Genomic DNA, 27,794 nt, shown 5'->3' with positions numbered 1-27,794 from the left:
TTTTGCTCCCTCTGGATCCTGCATCCAGCTCGTTATCATCCGACCTCCAGTTCTTGGACTTGAGCCAGTGGCCTGCCATCTTAACTCCCAATCTTGGATTGGTCAGCTTTCGCAGTCCATGAGCCAGGGGCCTGCCATCTGATCTGTCAATCTATCTCTCTACATGTAAGACAACATGCTTCGCAGAGTTGTCATAAGTATTAAATTAGTTAATATATAAAAAGCTCTTAAAATATTGCTCAGCATATGGTAAGCGCTCAGTAAAAAATTATGTGCCAATCAGAGAACACGCTCCTGACTTCATGGGGCTTCCACTGAGGAGGGAGAGGGAGGAGATGCCAGCGAATGGGGTAAGAAGATACCACCGAAGGGTTTTGGTGGAGGCATATGAGGGCAAAAACCAATTTCCATCTTAAGACAGTAACACTCGCTACCTTCCGCAAAACAGAGCGAGAGCATGGTGCTGATGAAGAATGGAAGCTGGGGTATCTATTACAACAGTCCTGGTGAAATTTGGCTTGAATTAGCGTAGAGGCAATGGAAAGAAATGCATGGATTAAATGTAATGGTGAGGGTACAATCCTAAAGATTTGTCAATGGTTTGGATGTGGGAAGTGAGAGAAAGAATGAAATTGAGTAACTCCTAGTTTCTGGTTTGAACAACTCGGTAGAGGAAAGCCTTGGGTTGGGGTTGTAATACGCTTTGCTAATGGGTAGAAAGGAAAATCCCTCCAAGAGCTAGTAATTAATAACCCTCCAAGAGCTATAATCTTTGCATTTATATCTGGACAATATTTCTCAGATGGCGGATGGCTACAAACCAAAATTAACGTTGTTTTCCCAGGACATACTTGGGGAGAGGGCTACACACTCTGTACTATTTGCCTTTTTATAATGAACATGTTTTACTTTTCTTTTTTCAGATTTAAGAAAATCATACAAGAATATGTTCCAAATGCTTAGACACACGAGAACCTCATTCCTTACCCTAATCCTTGCCAAAATACGAACTTGCTTGAACACTATAAAACTTCTTTTTAATTCTTTATACTGCCTGGAAAAATGCTGGATGCAAAACTGCCACTCTAAAACTACTAGCTGAAAAAAGAAAGGGAATTAATGACAGTTGAGAAAAGATTCTAAGGAGTACTTTTTGTTCTGTTACATATGTGAAGCACATGCTTAAGATGAAAACTAAAGCTCGCTATGATTAGGAACAACAATGGTACTAAAACCAAATCCGAAATGTCTCAACCAGAACTTTCTTTAAAACGAAGTATCAGATATACAAAGACCAGACTTTCTACCTAAACACAACAGAATCATAATGAAACAAGTTCTGCTGGGATGTTTACGTCATTCATCAAAAGCCTACAACAGGAGGAGCAAAGTCTGTTATTTCTTCAGAACAAATTATAAACCGTCTGATTAAAAATACTAAATGACAAGAAAAAAAATCAAAAGGTAACCAAAGGCATAATCCATTTTCCTGTCTGGATTAATGCTAATTCTACTCCCCGTTAAGTATCACCTAGAAGAAATCAAAATGTCTCCAAAACTGCCTGGAAGCAAGTTAACAGTGACCGTTCATTTAGCACTTGATATGCACTATAATCGTAGTGTTTTACATATATTAATTCTCACAATAACCATATGAAATTAGGTATTGTTTTCTTCATATTTCAGATGAGGAATATGAGGTTCAGAAAAACTAACTTGCAATAGGTCACAGAACTGATGAGAGGCAGAACTGAGGTTAGAATTCTAGGGTCCATGCTATCACCCACGACTCTACAGTGTCTTACACCAAGGTAGGGATGAGATGTTGGAATCTCACCTGCTCAGTGTCACGATCTTACTGTACAAGCACTACCTCACTCACATGGACATTACTATCAAATAAGATAAATTCTGAACTACAACTAATAAAATGTAACTACAAATGCTACTTTAAGTTTTCTAGCGGCCACATTAAAAAAGTAAAAAGAAACAAGTGACATTAATTTTTAATAACATATTTTGCCTAACCTAATATATCTAAAATATTACCACTTCAACATGTAATCAATATATGAAGTTATGAAGTATTATTTTACATTATTTTCTTTTTATGAAGTATTTTACATTATTTTCTTTGTGCTAATAAGTCTTTAAAACTGATGTATATTTTATACTTCACAACTCAAATTAGATACATTTCAAGGACTCAACAGTCACATATGGCTAGAAGCTACCATACTGGACCGCACACATCTACATAAAAAGCCTCTGGACAATCAACATCAATGTCACCAAGATCATGTACCTGACTCATAAATTCAACATTCAAGCTCTCAGAAATTATTATTTCAAATAAATTTTAACAAATTTGTTCATCTGGCTTACTGAGCCACAAACAGATTACAATAGCAAATTAAAGGAAATGGATTGCCTCAGTTGAGCTAAACTGCCAAAGGAAGAAATAGAAAACACACACACACACACACGAAAACACACACACACACGAAAACACACACACACACACACACACACACACACACACCCAGGTTCCTAAAGCCTAACAGCTGAGGCCATTTTGCCGAAAGGCAAAAGCTGTCTTACATACCTCAACAGCTCCTGAGGCCATCACTGCACTGCAGAGATTAATTTATATTTGGAGTATTGAACCTTAATTGGCAGTTACATTCAGCATTTTAAGAAGTTCAGGAAGCATTAATACATTTCAGAAATAATTTCATTTAGAATTAATTTGCAAACTGTGTACTATTTTTGCAATTTTTCTGTAAATTTAAAACTATTCTAGAATTTAAAAGTTCATTTAAAAAATTTTGTTTTGATCAACCTCCTCACGCCTCCTCATCACCCCATAACAATGATTAACTTCTAGATAAAAACAACCACCTGAAAGTACTGGACAGTAAAAAACAGACAGATTTTGGAAGGGAGTTGACACGTGAAAGAAAAGATCTGCACTTGGATGACTGTCCCCAATTTTTATCTATTCCCCAAAAGTGCCATGCAAAGCAACTAAAACGCCAATGGAAAATGCACAGTCCTGCTGGTTTGAAGAACCAAAGGAGAGAGTTTGAAGCAACCTAGAAAATGAGGTTAAGAACCCCCTGAAAAAGAGAACCCAAGGAGGGAAGCCCCAAATTCTGTGTTATAAACTCTGTCCAAATCTTTGGCTGATCCCTGAAGCACACATGCAGAGTGGATTCCAAGGAGGCCAGCTAAAGGAAATGAACTGAAGTTTGAGCTGCCACCTACCACAGTGGAGACAGAGTTTTGAAATTTAAGTTCAGCTAAATTAACTGCCTGCTTTAAAAAAAAAAAAAAATCAATATTCTTCAGCGGAACATCACAAAATCCAAAATTCCTAAAACATGTTATTCACAATACCCAAAATTACTCCACATAGGAAGTACGAGGTACAGATAGCAATTTGGCCTTTGGTTCTGGGTTCAGAGAGCTGGACCACCCAGGGGACTGACACTAAGCCTCAGGAGGCACGATGAAATTTATAATGGCCACTTGGTGAAGCTGACAAGAGTCCCAAGGACAGAGGCTCAACTGGGGGCCCAATACTGACTAAGCCTCACTATCGTGAGCCGTGATGTAATTGATCATGGCCACAGGGCAGCTGGCAACTAAGGATGGAGAAGTGGGAAGGTGAGGACTGAGTCCATTTCCAGGTGGGAATTCAATTCATGCTGCACGCAGTTAGCAATGAAAGTGGGACTGCCTACTCTGCCCCTTATTTAGCACAGGAAGAAAACAGAAAAATACACGATCTACTCTCAAGAGAAAAAATAATCAAGGAGGCAGACCCTAAAATGACCCAGATGCTACAATTTGCAGACAAGTATTTTAAACCATTTATTGTAACTATTCTCAAGGATATAAAGGAAAATATGCTCATAAAGAAAATAGAAATTTTCAGTAAAGAAAGAGATCACAAAAAAAGAACCAAATGTAAATTCTAGAAGTAAAAAATATATGAAATTTTTAAAATCACTAGATGGGCTTAACAGGAGAATGGAGAAAAGAGAAAAAAAGGTCTGTGAACCTGAAGATAGATTCAAGAAATTATTCCATCTGAAAAGGAGGTGGGGGGAAAATTAAAAAAAGATCTTCAGAGATCTGCAGAAAATATCATAATTTCTATATGTTTAATTAGAGTCCCAGAAGAAGAGGAGGCAGAAAAATATTTCAAGAAATTACAGCCAAAATTTCCCAAATAAAGACAAATCTAGAAGTTTTGTGAACATCAAAATCAGGATTAATATAAAAAAAACACATGTAGGTATATCATAATGAAAACGCTAAAAAACAAAAATAAAATCTTTAAAGCAGCTAGAGAAAAATATACTGCATACAAGGAAACAGTGATCTGAACGACAGTTGAATTCTTATCAGAAACACTGGAGGCCCGAAATCATAAAACAACATATTTAAAGTGCTGGAGGGAAAACGGCAGCAGCAGCATAAATCAACCCAAAATTCTATATCCAACAAAAATATCTTTAAAGAATGAAAGCAAAGGCAAGACATTTTCAGATAAAACTATTCTGAATTTGAATGTTTGGCAATTAAACGAGCTAATTTCAGGACTACAAAAAGCTAATTTGTGTTTACTAAGGCATGAAAATATTTAAAAAAGAAACATTCACCCTTTATAACTGGTTACTCTCACTTTGGTCACATTAAAAAAAATTGTCTCAAGCTTTTCATTGCCTAAGTCTCATTCTTTTAATATCCTCTTTTTTTTTTTTTTTTTTAACTAAAGATAATAAAATCACTAACTGCCAGGGCCTTCCCCTGTTTATCAAATAAGTTAGGAGATTGGTGAAATTCTTCTGCAAGTCAAAATCCAGCAGTCCACTTTCCCTAGAGTAGTTTAAAAATATACATGCCCTAGCATAAACTGGGTTCAGAAAGAATCCTAAGAGTGACAGAAACCAATTAAGTGTTCAAGAAAAATACCCTCTTCCCCCATCTGTGCTTATGGCAGCTACCTAAATTTAGTGGGTGAGAGAGCTACTGCTGTTTATCAACAAGTTCCCAGACCAAACAATTTTAACTAGAATTCCAAGAGTTCAGCAGTAAAGTAAAAATCCAATTTCTCCCTTTGTACAAATTCTAAATTCTCCAGAAAGCATTTTTTTTTTTCCTAAGAGATTACACGTTAGGCAAACAAAAGAAAAGAAAAGAACTGAAAGGATAAGTGAGGTTTGTGTGGGATTTTTAAAACAGAATCCCACGATATGGATATACACAAAAAACTGGCTATAAAGATATACCTCACAGTATTGTTTAAGAGCAGAATTTTGAACCTTTCTATGACTAAGTGAATTAGCTACTCTGAATGATGACAATGAGCAATAAAAAAATTATAGTGGTTCAGATGCTAAAGAAAAATATTTCAATAACAAAATACTACTGCTCAATAAGTGTATCAATGAGTGTATCTGAGATATTATTTTGAATTATCAATTTTCCATAAAAACATTACCAAATAAGTTACTAATGAAGCTGTGAAAAGTTAATATTCAGAATTCTTATCTATCTTCTTGGCTGGCCTAAAATAAATTTTGAACCCTGAATAGTACAAGACAGTATGCTTATTGAAATTTTTTATTTACCACTTCAATGCACAAGTGCTTTAAATATTATAAAGGCACATTTTAACTTGGAATAGTTCTGTGTGCTTTATTTTAGATTAAAAAAAAAAAAAAAAACCTTCCCTTCAACTGTATTGTTCAGCTAGTTCACATTTGGAAAATACAATATATTCTTACAGGTCAAAGAATTCACTCTAGCAGTATTTTCTACTTGCAGAGCAAATTTCCTATTATCACAGAAGACTTTTACTTGGTCCACCATTTTGTTTTCTAATAGGGTGCTTCTAGTTATGAGAATTTAATTCTCCGGATCTGACTTTGGAATCTCAAGTCTCAAAGTTATGTCTTGAACTAAACACCCAAGACTAAGGTTAATCTGGTGCATAAAATAAATCCATACTAGGTTAGATATCACCTCTAAAAAACATACCCACTTTATAGATGAGAACAATAGCAGATCAGTATGATACACACAGGACTTGAACCTGGGCTTCCAGTCATATAAGTTCAAGATTCTAGTCCTCTAAACTAATCTGTTACTAAGTTTAGCTCAATAGCTATCTAGTGAGCGACTAGTCATAAAACCCAAATTACATGTTCAAGTTCAGTAACTGAATACTTTTATCTCTGGTATTTTACTATGAGGTAACACACAACACAACACTAGAAACAGACCTGATACTCTCCTACATGCTTCTATCCCCGTACCACTCATACCAATTTGCCCAAATGAACTAAAAGATGTTTACTGAATTAATGCATTATCTCCCAAATATCAAGGTTTGTGGTTTATTATTAAATTTATTTTAGTCCCTGAGTAGTGCAAATAGCTAAGTGCTTGGCTGCAAACCAAAAGGTTGGTGGTTTGAACCCACCCACAGGCGCCTCAGAAGAAAGGCCTGGTGACCCACTGCCACAAGGCACTGCCACTGGAACACTACGGAACACAGTCCTACTCTGTAACATACGGGGTCTCCATGAGCAGGAACCAACTCCACAGCAACTGGATTGGTTTTGATTTGGTGGCAGGTGTGGTAGGTAAGTCTTGGAGGGCATTTGGTTTCATGAACTGACCCCCCCCCGCCCCCGCCCCTAGAAATGAGATGTTAAGCTAAACTTTTTACAGTGAAGTTGTATTCCAAAATATCTCTAATAAAATATGCCATAACCCAAAACCCACTGCCGTCAAGTCAATTCCGATTCATAGCAACCCTACCGGACAGGGCAGAACTGCAGAACTGCACCCCATAGTTTTCAAGGCTATAATCCTTTACAGGATTGCCCCATCTTTCCCCTGCAGAGCAGCTGGTGGTTTCAAACCGTTGACCTTTCGGTCAGCAACCAAGCGCTTAACCACTGCGCCACCTGGGCTCCTTAAAATATGCCATAAACATATATAATTCTTCTCTTCAGAAGCAAAGCGCATTCATAAGTGCCTGAACGTTCTGGCATGCTTGCAAAGAGCTCTGCAGAGCAAAGAGCTGAAAACAGTTATCGTGAATAAGAATGCTTCTGGGGGGCTTTTAAAAGTCTTTTTTTGAGAACAACATGTGCTTTGGCCAGAAACAGATTTATTCCCTCTTTCTGTTCTACCAGAATCTCTATAACCAGCCAACCAACCACATGAGACCTGACTTAATGGTTAAAAACAGAATAAAGCAAGAAAATACTAAGTAAAACAGATGTTTCTTACACAAGACAAGAAGAATCCAGCCTCACGGTGAAAAAGACTTAAGGATAATACCAACTTAAAAAAAAAAAAAAAAAAATTGGCAATAAGAAAATGACAGAATAAGAAATTTAAAGGAATTACTATACAAACAACCTCACCTCAAAAGGAGACACATACAAAGTAGAATTTGTTTTAAGGAAAGATTCCTTGTAAAAAAAAAAAAATTTTTTTTAAGGGACATAGAAAGGCAGACTATAGGACTAATCAGTTTGGCAACATTTTAAAGAGAGTCAAAAGTTAAAAAAAAAAAAAACTGGCTCTAAAAGCACTGGCTGATCTCATAAGTTTTGCTTAAGAAACTATTTATAGATGTGACTTCACCTCTGGATCATACAACTATATTTAGTTTATACCTAATATGGATAAAGTCCTGAACTGACAGCCATTTCCTCTCTCCACGAAAAGAAACTTCCTTGCTTTTTTGTCTATCAACAATGTAAAGATTAAGGATTGGGTCCTTTGAACAAGAAGAGTTATTTAAAAAAACAAAAGCTCAGAGAAAAATACCAACAGTTTAGTATGTGACTTTTTAAAACCCAGACCACTTTCAGATTTCTAAGTTGGAAAACAAACCTAAAACCAAAAACCAAATATACGTGAAATTCAAGTCAGCTTCCTTACAAGTTTATAACTCTTAAAAAAATACTAATTACCCAGGTCCCCAAACAAACCTAAAACCAAATATATGTGAAATTCAAGTCAGCTTCCTTACAAGTTTGTAACTCTTAAAAAAATACTAATTACCCAGGCCCCCGAAATGCAAAGAGGTGAGATAATGGAAATTTTACAGTTTCCTTTCAAAGTTAACCAAGAGACTAAAAGCAGCCAAATTCACCTACTGAGCATCTAGGCTCACTGGTGTTAGTATGTTTTAGAAATATTCTTAAATGTTCTCAGAATTTTTTCTTTTCTTCTTTTTTCAAAGTAATTGAAAATAGCAAATAATGAAAACCAAACCCCTGTTAGGTAAAAACTCAAGTTTTAAATAGAGAAGAATATAAACCAACAACAAAGCTCTTTGTTAGGTGCCCTGGAGTCACCATTCCAAGACCCCAGCAGCTCCACAGGAGAAAAGGTCTGGTGATCTATTCCCTTAAAGACAACAACCTTTGCAGCACTGTGTACAACAGCAGAAGACGGAAGCAACCGAGGAGCCCATCAGCGGATGAGTGGATAAATCAATTAGGGTGCAGTCACACAACGGAATACTACACATCGATAAAGAACAATGGTGAATCCATGAAACATTTCATAACATGGAGGAATCTGGAAGGCATTATGCTGAGTGAAATTAGTCCGCTGAAAAAGGACAAATACTGTATGAGACCGCTATTATAAGAACTCGAAAAATAGTTGAAACAGAGAAGAAAATATTCTTTGATGGTTACGAGAGTGGGGAGGGAGGGAGGGAGAGAGGTTTTCACGAATTAGATAGTCGATAAGAACTATTTTAGATGAAGGGAAAGACAACACACAATACAGGGGAGATCAGCACAACTGGACTAAACCAAAAGCAAAGAAGTTTCCTGAATAAACTGAACCCTTCAAAGGCCAGTGTAGTAGGGGCGGGGGTTTGGGGACCATAGTTTCAGGGGACATCTAAGTCAACTGGCATAATAAAATCTATTTTAAAAAATTCTGCATCCCACTTTGGTGAGTGGTGTCTGGGGACTTAAACGCTAGCAAGCGGCCATCTAGCGTCCATCAATTGGTCTCAACCCACCTGGAGCAAAGGAGCATGAAGGATACCAAAGGCACAAGTTAATTATGAGCCCAAGAGACAGAAACGGTCACATAAATCAGAGACTCCGTCAGCCTGAGACCAGAAGAACTAGATGGTGGCCAGCTATAACTGATGACTGCCCTGACAGGGAACACAACAGAGAACCCCTGAGGGAGCAGGAAAGCAGTGGGATGCAGACCCCAAATTCTCATAAAAAGATCAGACTTAATGGTCTGACTGAGACTAGAAGGACCCCTGAGGTCATGGTCCCCAGGCCTTCTGTTAGCCCAAGACAGGAACCATTCCCAAAGCCAACTCTTCAGACAGGGATTGGACTGGACTAGGGGATAGAAAATGATACTGGTGAGGAGTGAGCTTCTTGGATCAAGTAGTCACATGAGATTATGTGGGCAACTCCTGTCTGGAGGGGAGATGAGAGGGCAGAGGGGGTCAGAAGCTGGCTGAATGGACACAAAAATAGAGAGTGGAGGGAAGGAGTGCGCTGTCTCATCACGGGGAGAGCAACTAGGAATATATAATAAGGTGTATATAAATTTTTGTATGAGAGACTGACTTGATTTGTAAACTTTCACTTAAAGCGCAATTAAAAAAAAAAACAAAACAATACTCAATATACAGAAGGTCAGCTCAAATGGACTGGACCAAAAGCAAAGAAGTTTCCGGGATAAACTGAATGCTTCAAAGGTCAGCGAAGCAAGGGCGGGGGTTTGGGGACTATCGCTTAAGGGGACTTCTAAGTCAATTGGCAAAATAATACTATTATGAAAACATTCTGCATCCTACTTTGAAATGTGGCATCTGGGGTCTTAAATGCTAACAAGCAGCCATCTAAGATGCATCAATGGGTCTCAACCCACCTGGATCAAAGGTGAATGAAGAACACCAAGGTCACACGACAACTATGAGCCCAAGAGACAGAAAGGGCCACATGAACCAGAGACTTACATCATCCTGAGACCAGAAGAACTAGATGGTGTCCGGCCACAACTGATGACTGCCCTGACAGGGAGCACAACAGAGAACCCCTGAGGGAGCAGGACATCAGTGGGATGCAGACCCCAAATTCTCATAAAAAGACCAGACTTAATGGTCTGACTGAGACTAGAGGAATCCCGGCGGTCATGGTCCCCAAACCTTCTGTTAGCCCAGGACAGGAACCATTCCCGAAGACAACTCATCAGACATGGAAGGGACTGGACAATGGGTTGGAGAGAGATGTTGATGAAGAGTGAGCTACTTTTATCAGGTGGACACTTGAGACCGTGTTGGCATCTCCTGTTTGGAGGGGAGATGGAAGGGTAGAGAGGGTTAGAAACTGGCAAAATTGTTACGAAAGGAGAGACCGGAAGGGCTGATTCATTAGGGGGAGAGTAAGTGGGAGTATGGAGTGAGGTGTATATAAGCTTATACGTGACAGACTGACTTGATTTGTAAATGTTCACTTAAAGCTCAATAAAAATTATTAAAAAAAAAAAAAAAAGATTACAACCTAGTAAACCCTATGGGGCAATTCTACTCTGTCATATAGGGTTGGTATGAGTTGGAATTGACTCAATGGCACACAACAACAATTTTATGGGAGTAGATCTCCAAGTCTTTCTCCCACGCAGCCACTGAGTGGGTTCAAACCTTCAACCTTTCTGTTAGCAGCCAGGTGCTTAACCATTGTGCCACCAAGGCTCCTTACAGCTCTTAAAAACCCAAACCCATTGCCATCAAGCCATTTCCAACTCATAGCGACCCTACAGGACAGAGCAGAATTGTCCCATGGCGTTTCTGAAGCTGTAAATCTTTACAGAAGCAGACTGCCACATCTTTCTCCCATGGAGTGGCTGGTGGGTTTGAACCACCAACCTTTCAGTTAGCAGCCAGGCGCTTTAACCACTGTGCTACCAGGACTCCTTAAAAAGAAAAAAAGTTCTTAGTGGTCAAGAATTCATGCTCTGTCATCACAAAGACCTTGGTAAAAATTCCTGCCCTATGGACAAGCAATGACCTGTCTAAATCTTATGTGTAAAAATTGATAGTACTTAGAGTGTCTATTTTTTTTTTATGAGGATTAAATTAGCTAACATATATAAAAGGGCTTGTACTTGGTCCATAATAAGCATTAATGTTATGGGAAAACAAAAACCTACTGCTCATTTTTATCTATAGTGTCCTCTATCCTGTATAGAAATAAACTAAGCAGTTTCAAGGGGTTTATAACATTACCATAAAATGAAGAATTTTAAAGTCATTTCACAATCCTTACCTCTATCAATTACGGCCATGCTAAAGTTTTAAAACATTATTACCATCTTATTGTGGTATAAGGCAAAAATAAAAAAGTAAAAATTCTTAGGGTCTAGAAACAAATTAAGAAATAGGAGACTTCAACTCTACCCTTACCTCTTCACCTAACCCAGTTGTCGTGAATCGATTCCTACTCACAGTGGCCACATAGGACAGACAAGAACTGCCCCATAGGGTTTCCAAGGCTGTAATCTTTACAGAAGCAGACTGCCACATCTTTCTCCCACAGAGCCCCTGGTAGGTTCAAACTACCAACCTTTCGGTTAGCAGGCGGGCGCTTAACCATTTCACCTCCAGGGTTCCCTACTGCTTCAAATACTAAGCATAAAACCTATAAACCTACAGTATCTTATTTTCTTCTGCTAGAAATTAGATAAAGAATTCTCTGGGATAATAAAGATTAAAACATTATTAAACATGTCTGTATTTCTCCTAAAGAGATCATTAGATAAAATGAACTGAATACCATAAAAATAAGGGAATAGTAAAATTTAGTAGCAGAGGGAGAGAAACACATAGAAGCCAAAATCCATAATTCAAAGGTACTCCTCAGAACCACTCTGGCCTATATGTAGTATCTTATTCCTATTCTTTTAACATCCACTTAAAAAAAAAAAAACTTACTAATAACGGACTCTCAGCTTTAGCTACAAGTCCAGAAAGAGCTGCTGAGGCAGACGGTCTAAGATGTCAGAGTCCAATCGCATTGTCTTTTAGTTACCTAGTAAGTGTTGACACATATTAGGATCACGCTTCACTGAAGTTCACAGATAAATGCAAGTCTAACCTCAGACTTTTTTTGCACTAATCATGCTTTTCTGATAAATAAGGGAAAGTTCCCCACCTATGTGTAGTGGCAGGCTGGTAGATACTCCTCTTAGTAACATCCTGGAGGTTTAAACTACACATATTGAACTAATATAAACTAATCACGGGTCAACACATTCTCAACTCAGCATCCCCAGAGGTTCATGGAAGAATAAGCAAACAATGCTCACTATGTGTGAGGCACTGTTCTAAGTGTTTTTCTAATATTAACTCTTTTAATCACCACAGAAACTCAAAGAGGTAGATCCTATGACCCCAGTGGAGATTCTAAGGCATAATCAGGATTCAAATACAGGCTACCCAGCTCCAGAGTCCACGTTTTAACCACTATGCTATGACAACATAACACTAAAGATCCAGTCTTCCACACGAAAACTCAATTGCCTAGTTGACATACTAATTTCAACAATCTTCAACTTCAAAACAGACTATTTCAGTGCCTACGCAGGGAATACAAATGATACTTCAATTCAACAACCATCCCGTTGCACTCATCTTGAGATTTCAAGTCTGCAACATTACAAAGGATAGAAATAACCTTCATAAGCAATACTGAGGCAACATTATAATCCAGCATAGGGGTCCCTGTTGGATCATCAGGACAATGACTGTCACGGCTCTTCATTCCAGTGACAAAGAAATGGAATCACAAAGACCTTGCTGAGGGCCGAAGCACAGTCCTGGACTCTCCCTTCAATCTCTTTTACTTTGAGAGGAAAAAAAAAAAAGTAAATCTCTTCATTTCAATCTAGAAGAATCATTTTGAAGCACTAAATCAAAACAGCAAATACGAACTGAGCCCTTGTTGTTTGAGGTGATTTGTAATCACTCTCTCAACCTATTTCTATGGCTTCTTATACAATGATTTCTGTAAATTTAATAGGCATTTGCTTTTTCCCAGACAATTACATGATCTTTTATTTCTTTTGTTTCCACCACCCTCTCTGGAATCAAGTCTGTGCAAGGAAAACAGAGCTTCAGTACATTTCTTCAACATTTTATTGAGTAACAACCAAATGTATTATTACAGGAAATGCACTTAACACAGTGCCTGGCATATAGAAAATGCTGTAAAAATGTTTACAATTATTAAGCATGAAATATTCTTCTATATCATGTATTTAAGAAATGAACAGAAAAGTAAGTCAGTGGGAATAAATATGCAAACCAGACCTTCCAAATAGTGAAAAAGGCCTCAGTCTCCCCTGCTGATGAGTTATGATGATTCCATGGATAATATTTTCCCCTCTAAGAGGATGGTGTACAGTATTCCTTCCTACATTATGGACCATGTCTGGTCTACTGGAGCTTGAAGACACATTTTCTTTGTTTCCCCAGAGTGTAGAGCAGTTCCTGGCACTTAGCTTGTTTAATGAATGATTGCTTAAACTGGTACTAAAAAAGGAGTTGCAGTAGAAGAATGCACAAACTCCTTCGTAAATAAGAAGGAATTTAGGGCTTTATCGGTGAGTCCTAAATTTGAGCACAAGATATTATTTTAAATAAAAGACAAAGGAATAGGTTTAGGCAAGTAATCAAATGCCTTACATTACAACCGTCTTACCACATTTAAAGGGATATTTGCCAGTAATAAAGGAAGGAAGCAATGATAAAAATTCTGTGAAATGCCAGGAGAGGATACCAGAAGCAGGGGAAGTTTTATAAGAGGTCAAATTAAACGGTAAAGGACAGATTTTATTCAGGCTAGAACTTCATTTTGCCTATGGGAAGGACTGTTCTTAGTTCCAACATCAGAGAAAAAATGTACAATATTAATGCCCCCAAATGTACCATCTTATGGAGAGTTAATCTTGCAAAGTCTAGCCACGCATCAGGAGAAAACTTTTAAAACTTTGCATTCAATTTCCAAAACACAGTCTTATCTTACTTGGACTCCCAGCAGTTGCAACACAACTGGTCAGTCTCATCTTAAAACTGTCTCCTAGATACATGTGGGGTCGCCATGAGTCCAAACCGACTCACGCAGCTAGCTAGTAGCTTCTCAAGCACTTCACTCTCATAGTTGTCCTCTTACTACTACTACTGTATTTAAACCCCTCCCTGTTCTCCTTTCCCAGCTTTTCCTCCATTACCCAACCCTTAAAAAAAAAAAAATTTTTTTTTTTTTCCCCCAACCCTTAAGTGTTGAGAATTCCTGAGAACTTGGTCCTGGGCACTTTCCTTATTCTTCACTCATGCAGAGAATGACTTCGACCACTTTAAATAAATAGCACATGAATATCATATATATGTCAAGTCTTGAATTTCTCTCACCTGCCTAGACTTCTTTCTAAGCATCAGACCTGTACTAAATGCCTACCTTTCTACTTGATATCTCAGTCACTTCAAACTCATTAGGTAAAAAAAATGAACATCTGATAACCCCTCCAACATCTGCCCCTCATCCATCTCAAAGGCACCTCATCAATTAGAAACCCAATTCTCCTGCACACACACGTGCTCTTTGTCAACATCTCCTATTCCGCTACCTCCAAAATCTCAAATCTCTTCTCTTCTCTCCATCACCACCCTAATCCAAGTCACCATCATCTTTCCTGACTGTAATGGCCTCCAAAGAGTTTTCTTTGTTTCCACTCTTGCTTCCCTTCAATCTATCCTCCAAACAGCAGCCAGAGTGCTCATCTTAAAATACAGATCTAGCCGTATCACTCCCTCACTGAAACCCTTTTGAAAACTGCCATTTTATGATAAAATTCATACCATGCAAGGACCGCCATGATCTAGCCTCCCTCATTCCCCACTTTGGTTCTCTATATTCCAGCCATACTCACCTCAATTTCTTGAGTATTTCCAGCCTTTACACACGCCGACTCTTTCAGGCTGGAATGCTCTTCCCTATGTCATTTCCTCAGAAAAGCCCTCAGTGAGCTTCCAGCTAATTTCCATCATTCTTTCTCAAGATGCCCTATTCTCTTCCTTAATTACATACTGTATTTACTTTTGTGTTTAACAGAAGTCTCTCCCACTAGACTACAGGTTTCATGAAGTCTTAACATATTTAACATGTCAAAAATTGATTTTCTCCCCATCAGAACCAGCTCTTCCCACAGCCTTCCCCCATCTCAGTTAATGGCAACTCCACCATTCTAGCTACTCAGGACAAAAACCTCAGAATCATCCTTGGGTGCTCTTTCTCTTGCATTTCACATCCAAGCCATCGGGAAACCCTATTATCTCCACATCAGGAAATGCTTATCTCCACTTCAGAAGTATATCTAGAATCAGACTACTTCTCACTCCTCCCTGTACTGTATCCATTCTGGTCCAAGCCACCATCATCTCTTGCCTGAATTATTGAGATAGTACTCCTGCTTCTGTCCTTGTCTCCCTATATTCTATCATGCACAGGGTTACCAGAATGATCCTATTAAGCTAAAACTAGCACCCACTGCCATTCTCTATGGGGCCCTGGTGATGCAGTGATTAAGAGCTTGGCTGCTTACCAAAAGGTCTTGGGGGTTTTGGGGTTTTTTGTTCGTTTGTTTTGTTTTGCCATTCTCTATACTCTCTACACTATTTTATTTTTCTTCATAGCACGTTATCACTAGTAGACATATATTTATCATTTGCCTCTCCGAACTACAACACAACTGCTATAATGCAGGGACTTTGTTCATTGATGCATCCCAGCACCTAGAACAGTGCCTCAATTATTTGTTAAACAAATGAATGAAAGGAGACAGATGTTATTCTGACAGGCAGAAATTAGGGATAGGGAAAGAGGCTGGAGAGGCCAAAGGTATGTCAAGCAACGGAACCATCAGAAAAAATCTTCTACAAAGGTAGAAAAGTACACAGCATGTTCAGGACCAATCTTGCTAGAATATGAAGTATATCTGGGGCTGCAGTGGTCAACAAGGCTGGAAATATAATACATCATCTGAAAGACTATAACTACAGGATCAAGGAGTTTATACCTAATTCAATAAGCAACTAGGGACGGTCGGATCCATTTAAGATTTGAGGCAAAAAACATCAGTTTTATTTTAGATTAAAATTGCAAAATATAACAGAGAACTAGTTATTGAGGGAAAATATACGCTTCTTTAAATAAATGGCAATAAACTGCACTTAGCAGATTTAGAAATACCAGCTACCTTTTACCTATTAGAATATAACATAAACACCTCATTTATCTGTAAGTCAATTATCTCATTTAAGTTGCCACATAAATCATTTCTTAAGGCTTTAATTCAGCTGGATTAAAAAAGCACATGAGACAAAAAGTCAATATATTTTATGGAAAAAAGATGATGCTAAGAACCTGACTACCATCATCAACCATGACGGTTTACTTGCCATCTGACTGTTCATTAGGCTACATTGTGAGATCCTTGAAGACAAAGGGCCTGTTCTTACTCTTTGATCTCTCGGGCACTTAGAACATGGAAAATATTCAACATTTACTTCTATTTTAGTCCCTATACTGTGCTAGACTGTTCCTAGCCAAAGACTGTATCTTATAATCTCCAACTATAAAATGGGCATATCTTACCCATTACATAGATATTAAAGGGAGAAATTAATACTAAAAAATAATTTGGACTTTCAGAACAAATTTCTCCTAAAGGCCAACAAAGGAAACGCCTGCCTTCACACCATTTAAACCGTATGTACTGCATGAGCAATTCTAGGTGTTGCCAGATGTCACAACATAAAGGTTTGTATTTGCTTCCTTCCAGCAAAGATCAAACAGAGTAAATGCTCTTTTAGTGTTGCTAGAAAGATAAATTCAGATATAATCTGAGTTTCTTTTATAAAACCTAAATAAAATAAACCAATTCACTTAATTTGTTGCTGTTGTTGTTAGGTGCCACCAAATCGGTTCCGACTCATAGCAACCCTATGTACAACAGAATGAAACACTGTCCGGTCCTGTGCCATCCTCACAATTGCTGTTATGCTTGAGCCCACTGCTGCTGCCACTGTGTCAATCCATCTCCTTGAGGGTCCTTCTCTTTTTTCACTGACCCTTTACTTTACCAAGCATGATGTCCTTCACCAGGGACTGATCCTTCCTGATAACAAGCCCAAAGTATGTGAGACACAGTCTCACAATTCTTGCTTTTCAGAGCACTCTGGTTGTACTTCTTCCAAGACAGAGTTGTTTGTTCTTTTGGCAGTCCACAGCATATTCAATATTCTTTGCCAACATCACAATTCAAAGGCGTCAGTTCTTCTTCAGTCTTCCTTATTCTTTGTCCAGCTTTTGTATGCATACGAGGTAGCTAAAAACACTTGAGTTAGGTGCATCTTAGGCTTCAAGGTAACATCTTTGTTTTTCAATACTATAAAGAGGTCTTCTGCAGCAGATTTGCCCAATGCAATGTGTCTTTTGATTTCCTGACTGCTGCTTCCATGGGTGTTGATTGTGGATCCAAGTAAAATGAAACCCTTGACATGACTAACTTAATTCATAACATGTTACATATCATATTGGATTTCATTTTTCACTGATCTAAATATTCTATTACTATGAAGAACATTAAAAGATTATATATAAACTTTCATTAATAATTCATGCAAGTTTATGAAAAATGACTAGGACATATAACAACATAACAATAGTCATTTCTAGGAGGTAGGGTTATAGTAATGTTTATTTTTATTTTGTAGGTTTTACAAATGCAAAAAACACTTATTTTCAAAAAGCATAATACACACGTGAATATACTAGAAAGCAGAAAGGCAATGACATTACTTTTCAAATTTTGAGCCAATAATTAAAAACAGACTTAAGGTTAAAAATTAAAAAATTACTCATGCTAAATTACTTTAAGTGAATTTATAATCAAGGATCCTACTGACAATTACAAAATGTAAATAAAGTCTGTGTTACTGATGGCTAGCAGCAGTTTTTACATGATTTAATGAAGAACTGACAAGCTCTAAATATTTTTAAGCCAAAATTTTAGATCCCTGTGTTAACTGAAATGTGCTGTAACCTAGAACATCAAGTAATATAAAACTGCACATTCTTCAGAAGTTTATGTCTTTGAGAAATTTTCACTTCAGTCTTGTGAATATGTTCTCACAGCTACCACTCTTGCACTTTTCTAAGTAGCACAACAGCCTAATTTGGTTTTAATCAACATCCACTCTAGGAACTTTTCTGAATATGTTCTAGAATAACTGCACCTGGTCTCTACCTCCAAAATTAAGTATCTGGTTGTTATTGGAGGAAAACATACATGGAATTCACCTATTCTTAGAAGTTCTTAATTAATCACCTCAGCTTTTGTCTAAATGTTTTTGTATTCATTCGGCAATGTTTGTTCAGATTCTTTTTCTTCTCCCACATACAAAACTGCACAGCTAAACTGCATGGTGGTAGAATTCAACACTTGCAGTCTTTACAGATGACTGACACTTTTATTATTCTATAACAAGAATTAAATCCTTTTCATGAGAATGAATTATTGCACAGGTAAAGCTGGAAAAATAATTTTATTACCATAAAGAAAAAAATAAAATCTGTTATACTCCTAGCGTAAACTTGAGTCATGCTGTATTGCAACTTCAAGAGAAACAAAAAATATATGAAAGGTAGTTTAAAAGTATGTAAAATACATACAGGATGAACTTTAAGGCCAATACTTGGCACTGGTTCTAATACTATTACTTCTTCAAAACATGGATGTTAAAATTTAAGATATTCCTAATCTATCTTCGGCACAACTTTCAAATACAGTCTTATTTATCTACATTAAGTTGTCGCTTTCATAAATTTATAATTAGGATAATACAGTCTCTTGGTTTTGTATTTTAAATAAAGGAAATAAACAGAACCCAAATAAGGCTAATTGGTATTCCTTATACCTGTACTTGGTACTAAGCGCTGAGGGACAGCCAAGATTCAAAAATGGCAACAGAATTCAAAGTTCCAAGAAAATTCACAAACTGATACCCTGAATTAAATTTGTTAAATCATACTTAGGTGCTTTGTAATCATGCCATAAATGTTATTTTCCTTCAGAAATTCCCTGTCCATTCCTTATCAAAGCCTCTAAAATGGACAAACCCATCCTAGCTTACTCCCTACTTGATCAAAATCTTAATTCATGCCTTAATTATACTTCCCATCCTAACACATTTCCCTTATATGAACTCACTAATTTCCTATTCACGAGGCTCCAGAACACTAAGGCTCCACAGCTCTAAAAAACAGGAAGTGGGAAAGTCTTGCTCACCATCCTTTTATCGGCTTCTAGACACCTCTGTAAGCATCCTTCTAAAACAACTGTGACTTTTAGTGACAGCCAGGTCCTCCTGATTGCCTCTTTCCTGTCATTGCTCAGGCTACGTTAGGTTTCCCATGTGTCCAAACCACTTGGCTAGGAAGCCTCCTGTCTCTTCCCCATTCTGGGCCCCTTTCTCTCAGAATTTTACATTTAACCAAAATCACCACCTTGGGTTTTTAGGAACAGCTCAGGCAAAAAGTAACAAAGAAAAGAGTTTACAATAACTTCACATTTTATGTTCATTTCTATCTCCTAAATTTTCCCATCTGGAAATCCTGAATAAATGGCAAACCTATTAGATTCAAGGCAATACTGTCTTGATGTTAAAATACTTTTTGTTCAATTACTGGAACAAAGTTCTTGGCATAATTTCCTATAGAAATTTTATTTCATTTGCTCTGTGTATATAAAACAAAAAGTTCAGGTTGAAGTCTACCATTGAAACAAAGTATAAAGAACTTCCATTTTAGACTGGCAAAATAGCTGAGAGTCTGCTCATCTGTATCATCCATTTTCCCCTTCCTAACTGCTACCGACAGGAGCCTTTGGTGGTGCAGTGGTTAAAGTGCTCAGCTGCCAACTAAAAGGTCAGCAGTTCAAACCCACCAGCCACTCCACAGGAGAAAGATGTGGCAGTATGCTTCTGTAAACATCTACATCCTTGGAAACCCTATGGGACAGTTCTACTCTGTCCTATAGGGTCACTATGAGTCGGAATCAACTCGACAGCAGTTATTGAACAGACAGCAATCTGAAAAATAGGCAAATGCAGGAGCCATGAAAAAGGCTAGAAAAATTGTAATGTATGAGCAAAGACCTAAACCATCCTCAAGTTTTAAATAACTTGTCTCCCTGACATTATATAAATTGTCTCCCTGGCACCATGGATTCGAATCATTCTTGATTTCCTTCTTTCAATCTTACCAATCTATCAAATGTTTCCTGCATAAGGAGTTTGTAACTGATGGCTAAAAGCTAACATTCCCATTCTTGGATACTCCCAATCCACCTATTCACTCACTTTTTCAAGGTCAGGGTCGATCCTACTTCCATCTTTCCCCACATCTCCTAGCCCAACTTAATGTGAACCACATTTGACTCCTTAAGCATATGCCATCTTTTTGTTATTCTCTCCAACATAATGTATAGACCTAAAGACAGGAAATATAACTTTTTATATCTTCCACAGTACCTAGCTCAGTATTAGGCACTTAGCTCATGCCTAATACTGTAAGTCACAGATAATCAGAACCAGAAATGACCTTAGTGATCACCTAGCCCAACCCCTTTGTCATGGATTGAACTGTGCCCCCGAAAAATATGTGCATCAATTTGGCTAGGCCATGATTCCCAGAATTGTGTGACTGTCCACCATTTTGTCATCTGATGTGATTTTCCTATGTGTTGTAAATCCTATCACAATGATGTTAATGAGGTGGATTATGGACAGTTATGTTGATGAGATCTACAAGATCGGATTGTGCCTTAAGACAATCTCTTTTGAGATATAAGAGAGAGAAGGGAGCAGAGTAATTTGGGGACCTCATACCAAGAAGCAAGGGCCAGGAGAATAGCGGGTCCTTTGGACCATGGGTCCCTGCACTGAGAAGCTCCTAGTCCAGAGGAAGACTGATGACAAGGACCTTCCTCCAGAGCCAAAAAAGAGAGAAAGCCTTCCCCGGGAGCTGATGCCTTGAATATGGACTTCTAGCCTATTAAGACTGTGAAAGAATAAGCTTCTGTTTGTTAAAGCCATCCACTTGTGGTATTTCTGTTATAGCAGCACTAGATGATAAGACACCCTCCTTTTATATTTTAGTTGTATGAATTATTGTAAACTCTCAAAATTCTACCATTTACTTCTTTTACAATAGTGGTTCTTAACCAAGGGTTAGGAACCTCTAGGAAGAAGGTTTACATGGAGTTTTATATGTAATTTAAAAGATTTACAGAATCCTCTGAATTCTATTGATGAAGCCTGCAATTAATATTAACAACAATTCAGAACAACCAAGCACCGTTCTTAGCGCTTCACAAAAAACCAAAAACCAAACCCAGTGCCGTTGAGTCGATTCCGACTCATAGCGACCCTATAGGACTGAGTAGAACTGCCCCATAGAGTTTCCAAGGAGCGCCTCGCGGATTCAAACTGCCAACCCCTGCGGTTAACAGGCGTAGCACTTAACCACTACGCCACCAGGGTTTCCCGGTGGTACACGGCTAGTCAATATTTCTCAGCCTTTTTTGCAGTTAAATGAGGCCATGTGATTAAGTTCTCTGCAGTTAAATGTGAAACAAAATGACAGGTGGAACCTCTGGGCTGGAAACCTTGAGAGAGATGTAGCTCCTTTACACTCTCCACTTCCCACTAGCTGCAGTCAGGACTTGCCAGCCACTCTGACAACTCAGAGGAAGACAATAGCCTAGGGGGTGGCAGAAAAAAAACTTGGTCCTTAAATTACTCTGAGAGGAAAGCCCCCCAACATCTACGACACCCTCCCTGGACTGCTAGGTAACAAAGAAACTTCCATCTCATTTGATCCATTGCTTTAAGGGGGATACTTTTATCAAAAGCTTGTTGGTGGCATTGTTAGCTGCCACTGAGTCAGCCCCTGACTCACAGAAACCACATACTCAGTGGAATAAAGTACTGCCTGATTCTGTATCATCCCCACAACATTCCCAACATAGGTTGGGTACTGGACCATTGTGATCCATAGGATTCTCACTGGCTGATTTCAGAAGTAGATCACCAAGCCTTTCTTCCTAGTCCTTCTTGGTCTGCAAGCTCCACTAAAACCTGTTCAGCATCATAGCAACATGCAAGCCTTCACTGACACGGCTGCAGATGAGGTGCACTGGTGGGAAATCGAACCCGGGTCTTCAGCATGGAAGGCAAGAATTTTATCACTGAACCACCATTGTCCCCTTAGACAACCCTAATTAATACATATAAGTTATCATTTAATAATTTAAATTATTAAATTTAAATTTATTAAATTATTAAATTTAAATTTAAATTATCAGCAATGATAAAAAATAGCTGTTACTATTCACAGCAGTAAAACGACAAGTTTAAATTCTAGCCCCTAAAGCTCTGCAAAGAGACCACTTCCAAAACTGACATCGGAAACAGCCATCATCTCACACAACACTACGGGGCAGGCCTGAGAGAGGCAACAGCATCAACAGGAGCTGGGCTTATACAAACAAATGAAAAAAATCCAGTATCCTCCCAACTTCTCTCATTTTGTGGCCCAACAGATGTTTACTTTTACCCATTACAGAAGTCTTGGTTCTCCAAATTAGGAACACAGCCAAGAAGAACAGTCGGTAGAAAATACGGTAGATACAGGAAAAAAACTAAAAGTAATAATGGAGGAAAAAAGAGATGGGTAGATAAAATCACATGGAGTTTTGGTGCCTAGGGAAAGTTGGACAAAGGACCAAGGTTTGAAATTCAGATAGTCAGGATCTATTTAAGTGGTTTCTGATTCAAAGCCCAGAAGACACATATATTGACAGCAAAATGCTGTGAAATAGGAGGGAGAAACCTCATTTTAAACACTTGGTACCCTCTATGTACCAGGCACTGTGAAAACAAAGGTCCTACCCTCAAAGAACTTATTGTCTATTTAACACATGAGATCTACATATAAACATTTACATACAAGTGACAATAACACATATTTGCTTACTGAGTACTGGACAACATTCTAAACTTATTGCATACTAAAACCAAAAATCCAACCCACTGCCGTCGAGTCGGTTATAACTCATAGTGACCGCACAGGACAGAGCAGAACTGCCCCATAGGGTTTCCAAGGAGCAGCTGGTAGATTCCAACTACAGACCTTTTGGTTAGCAGCCAAATGTTTAACCACTGCGCCAAGAGGGCCCCATACTACATATATTTAATCCCATGAGGCTGAGTCGATTAGTATCCCAATTGTGCAGATGAGACACAGACATGAAGTAACTTGCCTTGGGGTTAGAAATCCAGAGAGAGAGATCAGATTATAAGGGTGATTCCCAAATGAGGCTGGTATCAGAACATACACACCTGTCTGGACCTACTCTGTCCTACAGGGTCGCTGTGAGTTGGAACTGATTCAACGATAATGGCTTCGGTTTTTGTTTTTTGGTATTGGGATCCTTAGGGTGTGCAGGAGGGCATCTCCACAGTGGAGGAAGACTGCCATTAGAAGCCTCTTTTACTAATGAGAGGGTGTCTTATCCTCTAGGTGTTGCGGTAAACAAACAAAAATGGGAAACAACGCCAAAATAATACTCAAAAGGAAGGAAATGTGGCTGTAAGTTTAGTCACGTTAGTTGGGAAGCATAATTCTCTTAAATTTAAAGCTCAGTCCTAGATAGATACCCTCCATATCCTCTTAAACCCCCTATATGCCCCCCTCCCATTTCTAATTATCCTATTTCTGCTACGTGCAATAACTGTAAATAATAGTTTTCTGCTACAGACTCAGACACCTCTGGGCAAAATAATTAGCACGGTTTAACACACTACTCTGGACAACTGGAGCCTCTGCCCCCTCACTGCTTTCAAAATAATTACATTTACAAGGTTGTTACTGTCTTTAGGTGCCGTCAAGTTGTTTCTGACTCACAGCGACCATATGCACAAAAGAATGAAAAACTGTCTCGTCCTGCGCCATCCTCACAATTGCTATGTTTGAGCCCATTTTTGCAGCCACCATGTCAATCCATCTCGTTGAGGGTCTTCTTTTTTTTCACTGACCTTTGACTTTACCAAGCATGATGTCCTTCTCCAAGGACTGGTCCCTCCTGATAACATATCCCAAGTACATGAGACGAAGTCTCACCATCCTCAACTTCCAAGGAGCACTCTGGCTGTTATTTCTTCCAAGACAGATTTGTTTGTTCTTCTAGCAGTCCATGATATATTCAGTATTCTTCACCAACACCATCATTCAAAGGCATTGATTCTTCTTCAGTCCTCCTTATTCATTGGTCAGCTTTTGTATGCATATGAGGCAACTGAAAATATCACGGCTTGGGTCAGGTGCACCTTAGTCCTCAAAGTGACATCTTTGCTTTTTAACACTTTAAAGAGGTCTCTGGCAGCAGATTTGCCCAATGCAGTATGTCATTTGATTGTCTGATCGCTGCTTCTATGGGTGCTGATTGTGGATCCAAGTAAAACGAAATCCCTGAAAACTTCAACCTTTTCTCCATTTATCACGATGTTGTTTACTGGTCCAGTTGTGAGGATTTTTGCTTCTTTTATGTTGAGGTGTAAGCCATACTGACGGCTGTAGTCTTTGAACTTCATTAGTAAGAGTTTAAGACCTCTTCGCTTTCAGCGAGCAAGGTTGTGTCATCTGCATATCGCAGGTTGGTAATGAGTCTTCCTCCAATCCTGACGCCACATTCTTCTTCATATAGTCCAGCTTCTCGGATTATTTGCTCAGCATACAGATTGTGTAAGTATGGTAAAGGCATAACAACCCTGATGCATACCTCTGGCCCCTCACTGCTTCCAAAATGATTTATAAGGTCATTTTCCCCCATGTGCATATCCCACACACAGGTACTGACAAGAAATCAAGAATAGCTTTACCACAATTGACCTGGTCCCTTTCTTCGTCTTTGAAATAACTATCCTGGTCTGTAACAGTGCAAAATTTTGCCTACGCTGAATCCCAGGGCAGCAGAAACCTGTCATTTCACAAATGAGGAAAATAAATCTCAGAGAGGGGAAACAACTTGCCAGTAAGTACAGAACTGTGACTTGCACCCTGGTTCTCTGCCATCAAACCTAGTGAGAAAGGCTCACAACTAATAGTAAACAGGACACTTTTAGGCAGTTCACAAACATTTTTTACTTTTAAAAGCTATGCATATAAAAAACATAATTAGCACATTTAATCCATAGTTTTATAGATATTATGTCTACAACTAAGCTGTTTTTTTAAAAAAAACAGGTTGTATTAGTAAGTAATAGCACAGATTTAACACAAATATAGAAACCTGGGAAGGGGTAAAAGCAAGTAACTGAAGTTTGGAAAACAGTGTACCACACCCACTTCCTTCTCACTGAAGGGTTACATTAATACTGGGGGATTCTGAGGAACTCTGGTGGCACAGTGGTTAAGCACTCAGCTGCTAACCAAAAGGTTAGCACCCACCAGACACTCTGCAGGAAAAGATGTGGCAGTCTGCTTCTGTAACAATTACAGCCTTAGAAGCCCTGTGGGGCAGTCCTACTCTGTCCTACAGGGTCACTATGAGTTGGAATTAACAGCAACAGGTTTAGATTTTTTGTTTCTGTTTTTGTTTGGCGGGGGGGCACTCAGCACTGATCTCTTCCCTTCTATGCATCATTTCTTTTTCTTGTCTTATTACATTAGTGAGGACCTCCAGTACAATGCTGAATAGAAGCCATAACAGATAGATCCTTATCTGATTCTAAATTTAATGCTACTTCTGAAGTTTCACTATTAAGTATCATTTTTGGTGGATACACTTTTTGAGTTCATGGAAAGTCCTTTCTACTCCTAGCTGTCATGGATTAAATTATGTTCCCCCAAAAGCATTTTGTATCAGTTTGGCTGGGCCATGATTCCCAGTATTGTGGGGTTGTCCTCCATTTTGTGATTGTAATTTTATGTTAAAGAGGATTAGGGTGGGATTGTAACACCCTTACTAAGGTCACATCCCTGATCCAATGTAAAGGTAGTTTCCCTGGGGTGTGGCCTGCACCACCTTTTATCTCTCAAGAGATAAAAAGAAAGGAAAGCAAGCTGAGAGTGGGGGACCTCCTACCCAGGAAAGCAGTGCCCGGAACAGAGCATGGCCTTTGGACCTGAGGTTTCTGTACTGAGATGCTCCCGGACCAGGGGAGGACTGGTAGCAAGGACCTTCCTCCAGAGCCAACAGACACAGAAGGCCTTCCCCTGGAGCCGGTGCCCTGAATTCAGACTTCTACCTTGCTGAATTGTGAGAGAATAAACTTCTCTTTGATGAAGCCATCCACTTGTGGTATTTCTGTTGTAGCAGCACTAGAAGACTAACACATTTAGTAAAAAAATTTTTAACACTGATCTCTAACCTACATCTCTCCCTTCTCCATGCTGCTTCTCACTCTCCTCTTTTTCTTTCTTCCTTTCTCTTATTTGAGGTTCCTTCCTACACCTTCTGAACCACTAAAGTACCGTGTCAGGAGAGTAAAGATGCAAATAACCAAAATAAAAAATTAAAGAGGGGACATTACAATTGACCTGATAGAAAGAGAATTATGACAGACTATTAGGAACACCGTATGACAACAACTAGATAACCTAGATGAAATGGACAAATTCTTAGAAGCACACAATCTAATAAAACTGACTCAAGGGGAAATAGTCTCACAGACCCATAACAAGTGAAGAAATCAAAAACCTCCCAACAAAAAAAAAGTCCTGGACCAGATGGCTTCACTGGGGATTTTTACCAAACATTTAGAGAAGAATTGACACGGATACTGTTTAAACTCTTCCAAATATAGGGAAGGAATACTCCCTAATTATTCTATGAAGCAAACATAACCCTGACATCAAAACCAAACAAAGACACGACAAGAAAACTACAGCCCACTATCTCTTATGAATATAGATGCAAAAATCCTCAACAAAATACTAGCAAACAGAATCTAACAGAACATTAAAAGAGCCATACACCATGACCAAGTGGGATTTATTCCAGGAATGGTGGGATAGTTCAACATTAGAAAATCAAACAACATAATACACCACATCGACAGAACAAAGGAAAGGAACCATATGATCATCACTATCGATGTAAAAAAAGCATTTGATAAAATTCAAAACACTCTCTTACTGAACACCCTAAAACAGGATTGGAGTAGAAGGGAAACTCCTCAATATGATTCAGGGCATACATGTAAAGCCAACATTATACTTAATGGAGAAAGACTGAAAGCTTTCCCCTTGAAACTGGAATAAGACAAGGGTGCCCACTCTTGCCACTTCTACTCAATATTGTATTAGGAGTCCTAGCCAGAGCAAATCAAGACAAGAAAAAAAAAAAAAGGTACCCAGATTGGAAAAGTAGCAAAATTATCTCAATTCATAGACGATATTCTACATAGAGAAAATCCCAAAGAGTCCACAAGAAAACTTCTAGACCTAATAGAGGAATTTAGCAAAATTGTAGGGTACAAGGTCAACAAACAAAAAAAAATTGGGGTTTCGATACACCAGCAATGATAAATCTGAAAGGGAAATTAGGGAAATAATTCCATTTACAATAGCATCTAAGAGAATAAAATA

General features: G+C 38.5%; 1 protein-coding gene and 1 long non-coding RNA gene across 2 annotated transcripts in view; one reads left to right on the top strand and one right to left on the bottom strand.

Annotated features, from left to right (window-relative positions):
- Positions 1-4,738, top strand: part of LOC135230705 (uncharacterized) — an 80,577-nt gene extending 75,839 nt beyond the window's left edge. The window contains exon 4 of the long non-coding RNA XR_010321325.1: positions 924-4,738. This is a non-coding gene — a long non-coding RNA (uncharacterized LOC135230705). The remainder of the gene's footprint in view (positions 1-923) is intronic.
- CLIC4 (chloride intracellular channel 4) overlaps positions 1-27,794 on the bottom strand; it is an 88,897-nt gene that overhangs the window by 56,719 nt on the left and 4,384 nt on the right. The gene's annotated exons all lie outside the window — the stretch shown is intronic.

Source organism: Loxodonta africana, chromosome 3, assembly GCF_030014295.1.
Source record: "Loxodonta africana isolate mLoxAfr1 chromosome 3, mLoxAfr1.hap2, whole genome shotgun sequence".
NCBI classification, from domain to species: domain Eukaryota; kingdom Metazoa; phylum Chordata; class Mammalia; order Proboscidea; family Elephantidae; genus Loxodonta; species Loxodonta africana.
This window is presented reverse-complemented; position numbering and strand designations above follow the sequence as displayed.